The 4,693-nt window shown below is 41.3% G+C and overlaps 1 pseudogene; it reads left to right on the forward strand.

The window, feature by feature from the left end:
- Nucleotides 1–2,687: 2,687 nt before the first annotated feature.
- Nucleotides 2,688–4,482, forward strand: LOC137757105 (DDB1- and CUL4-associated factor 8 pseudogene; annotated as a pseudogene).
- Nucleotides 4,483–4,693: the final 211 nt, after the last annotated feature.

Consider the following 4,693-nt stretch of genomic DNA (forward strand, 5'->3'; position numbering starts at 1 on the left):
AAATTAAAATTATTTATTATGGATAACAAGGCTCTGTTTAATTGGCCTTTGTTTCTTTCAATCCCATTGCCTGACACTCTCCCTAGTGTTTACTTGCATTGTTTCAGACATAGTGGCCTCCCTGAAGTTCCATGAACACTCATATTGTCCTACAATTTTAGAGCATTTGCACTCAATGTCACTGTATAAGGAATGTTCTTATCCTAGGTATTTGCATGCTGCATTTCTCTTTTCATTCAGCCCTCTACTTAAATGTCACCCTATAAAGGAGACCTTTCCTGAATGCACTATCTAAAATAACAACCTCCAGTCTATACCTACTTACACACCTTTATTTCTCTCCACACATTTATTTCTCTTTATACATTTCACCACTGCCTCATATGCTCTATCTCTATATTGACTTGTCTATTGTCTCTTTTTTCCACTGTATTATAAACTCCATGAGTGAAGGGATTAACACTTTTATTCACCACTGTATTGTCAGGACCTAGAACAGTACACGGTGCATAGAAGTGCTAAATAAATTTGTGGTGAATAAATGAATGAATGGGAATGGAAATATACCAAATGGATTAATTCAAAGCAAACTTAAATGAAAATTTAAATGAAAAGCTAATTCATAGCCAAAGTTTGCTTAATGAGCATGTAGAAAAAAGTCAAACTAATACAATAGCATCAGATTGAAATAACCTGACTGAACCTCTAACAATGGAACTGTTCCTTGCAATGAGACATTTCCAAAGCCAATTAATAAGGCTTCTTCTCTTGGACAATGCCAGGATGGGCATACTAGGGTTTGATGCTCTGGTTTTCCTGTTTTTGAACTCCACGGCCGAGCAAGACCCCTTGTTAATGAACATTATCTCTTTAAAAAAAACTACTATGCAATATACATAATACATAGAAAAGGATACACAAATGTGTAAGCCAGGCAATAAATAATTAAAAGAATAACAACACACCTATATCTACAGTAAGCTATAAATATTACCAAGAATTATTGGAGCTTCCTCTCTACCAGATTTTAACTTCCTTCTTTCCTCCATAAGTAATCATTATCCTGAATTGTGAGTCAATTGTTTTCTTGTCTTTTAAAATAGTCTTATTACATATGAAAATTATAAAGATAGGTATGAAAATGAAATTATTAACCATTGTTCTGTCACTTGTGTTTTGACTCATCATCATGTTTTTAAGATCCATCCATGCTGATGTATTTAGTTTTAATTCATTAGTCCTCACCTTTTTACATTATTCCATTATAGAAATGTATGCTAGTCTACTTATCCATGCTACTCTTGATGGTCTCTCAGGTGGTTTTCAGGTTGCTGTGCTACTCTTTACAAATTGCTATGAATATTCTTTTATGTGTCTTACCATTACTATTAGCCTTGGAACCATTCTCTCTCTTTAGAAGATTTTATGCTTCTATGTTTAATCGATTTTACATTGATCTTGCAATTACTCTGAGGGAAATCTTGTTTTCCTCATTCCGGCATTTTTAGTCAGCAGTTTACTGTAGCCCTTCAAACATTTACTGACATCATCTTAGATAATTCATTTGGAGAAACTCTGAAGTTAGTACAGCAATGCCAATTAACTGCCTCTAAAAGAGCTGCCTTTTTTTCCCTAAAAGCCCCCAAAAAGCCTCTGACATATTTTGGGAGATATTTAAAATATTTTGATAGTTCTATAACATCACAGATTTTTTTTCATAAAATTGTGTTGGTGTTCCTTAAGTGTCTTAAATTGAATTAACTCCAAATAAATATATAGAATCTCTGCTGGAAAGAGAAAATAAGGTTGTGCTTCTATCTCAAACTGGTGAAGCAGTTACTCATTTCAATGTCTACTTTAAATTGACCAGTTGATTTCGGCTTTGATTACACTGAAGGAATAAATTACTCTTCTCACTAAGAAAGTCTGCCAGATATAACAAATAAAAATACACGACACAGTTAAACTTGCATTTCAGATAAATAATGAATTTTTTTAGTAGAAGTATGTCTAATTCAATATTTGGGATCTACTCATACTAAAAAAAGTATTCATTTTTTAATCTAAAATGTAATGAACTAGTCATCATGTATTTTATGTCAACCCTATGCCATTTCTACCAATTAGAGCTCTCAAGGATTCCCTCAAGCTGCTTGATTTGCTGAAGATATTTCTTGTACGTCAGGAACTCACTAGCTTGGGGACCTTAGCAATCTTTCATTGCTTTTGCCTATTTCTTCATTTCATACTGTACGTTATGTTCAAGCAAAGCACTGAGAGTCTTATAGTAACTGTTTTGCCTAAGGAGGATCACTTTTGCTGATGGATCTCTAATAAGAATGTTTTCCAAAGCACAGTATGTTTCAGTCTTCAATAGAACGGTATGCACAGCAGCAATGTCAAATGGCTTGGGGTCGAACTCTCCAGGTTCTGGAAAACTCTAAGCAGTCTCGAAATACCGCGAGACTCGAGATGGGACGAAGTCTTTTGAACCTCACCAGCTCCCATACTTGCAACTGCCTCAACCAGAAATTGCCCCTCCCCTTTGGCCTCCTTGGTTGGAGTCTTGGCGCTAGGCCTACCTTTTTCGCTGCCGGCCTGTCTCACCCCGGGGCGGGCCTACTCCCTTCCTCAGGCTTCTACAACTTTTACTCACTCCAGACCGACTAGAGCACTTATCATTAAAGATGTCTGACAACGTGAGCAGCACAGATGGCCTACCAGACTTAGAGAACAGAAGCCTGTCCCATCCCTCTGAGGAGTGTTCTGGAGCGGAGGCAGGGAGGGAGGCCTGCTCAGACGCTGAAATGAGCTTGACCAGAAATGGTGACGGTACTGGCGATGGGGGTACTCCCAGCCACGCCAGTTAAGAAAGTCAAAGCACAGCCATGGAAAGTTCAAGAGAAGACATCGACTTCGAAAGCACATAAGACGCCGAACATTTCTTAACCAGTGATAGAAACCAGTCCCATTACTGCTTAGAAGAAGAGCTAGGAGAGGAAGAAGAGGAGGAAAATCGGCAGAAGAAGAGCAGCCTTAGGTACAGTGCGACGAGGCTAACCCTGATCAGTATTTATCAGCCGAGGATCGGGCCCTGGAGGATTGGGTGTCTTCAGAGACATCTGTCCTCCCCCACCCTCGCTGGCAAGTCCTTAATGCTCTTCGAAAATGGCAGCCGGGTTCAAGTGCCCGAGTTGTATATCAGGCCTGTGGGGCAAGAGTCTTTGGGCAGCGTTTCCACTTGCAGTATGAGCTTGAAGGCCATAATGGTCGTGTCAATACCGTGCACTTTAACCAGCGTGGCACCTGGCTGGCCACTAGCAGTGATGACCTTAGAGTGATATTGTGGGACTGGGTGTGTCAGCAGCCAGTACTGGACTTTGAGAGTGGCCACAGAAATAATGTTTTTCAGGCCAAGTTCCTTCCCAACTGTGGTGATTCCACCCTGGCCATGTGTGCCTGTGATGAGCAGATACGCATAGCAGAGCTATCTGCTACAGGACCCTGCAAGAATACTAAGCGTGTGGCCCAGCACAGGGGAGACTCCCACAAGTTGGCTCTGGAGCATGACTCCTCTTTTAAGTTCCTAACTTCAGGTGAAGATGCAGTTGTCTTCTCCATTGACCTCAGACAAGGCCTGCCAGCTTCAAAAGTGGTGGTAACAAAAGAGAAGGAGAAGAAAATGGGGCTGTATACAATCTATGTGAATCCTGCCAATACTTACCAGTTTGCAGTGGGTGGACAAGATCAGTTTGTAAGAATTTATGACCAGAGGAAAATTGATGAGAATGAGAATAATGGAGTACTCAAGAAATTCTGTCCTCATCACCTGGTCAACTGTGATTCTAAAGCAAATATCACCTGCTTTGTGTACAGTCACGATGGCACAGAGCTCCTGGCCAGTTACAATGATGAAGATATTTACCTCTTCAACTCTTCTCACTGTGATGGAGCCCAGTATATTAAAAGATACAAGGGGCACAGAAATAATGCCACAGTCAAAGGTGTCAATTTCTATGGCCCCAGAAGTGAGTTTGTCGTGAGCAGCAGTGATTGTGGGCACATCTTCCTCTGGGAGAAATCATCCTGCCAGATTGTTCAGTTCATGGAGGGGGATAAAGGAGGGACCATTAACTGTCTTGAACCCCATCCTTACCTACCTGTGATGGCGACCAGTGGCCTAGACCACGATGCTAAGATCTGGGCACCCACAGCTAAAGTTACCACTGGCTTTATCGGCTTAAAGAATGTGATTAAGAGGAACAAGCAGGAACGAGATGAACGCAGCCTGCACCACACTGACCTGTTTGACAACCACCTGCTTTGGTTCTAATGCGTCACCTGACACAGAGAGGTCATCAGTTGCACTGGGGAGCTCCTGGAGTTGGGGTTATGGATGCAGAGTCGGATGAGTCTTCCAGTCCCTCAGTTATGTCGGAGGAGGAAGCGAACCAAGACCCTGGGCAGTGCCTGCCGTCCTGAAGGCCTCATACTCCAGCTCCAGCTAGGCACTACCTCAGAAGGCTGGACTTTAAGATTTAGTTTACTAGATTTGCTTTTTGTCTTTTATCTATTTTTAACAATAGAAACTGCCTCTTCCATCTCCTTCCTCTGCCTTCCTCCCTTCCTTCTTTACATTCTTCCTCCCTCACTTGGTTTCTTTACTCCTCTCTCTTTACCCCTTATATCTATA

Source organism: Eschrichtius robustus, chromosome X, assembly GCF_028021215.1.
Source record: "Eschrichtius robustus isolate mEscRob2 chromosome X, mEscRob2.pri, whole genome shotgun sequence".
NCBI classification, from domain to species: domain Eukaryota; kingdom Metazoa; phylum Chordata; class Mammalia; order Artiodactyla; family Eschrichtiidae; genus Eschrichtius; species Eschrichtius robustus.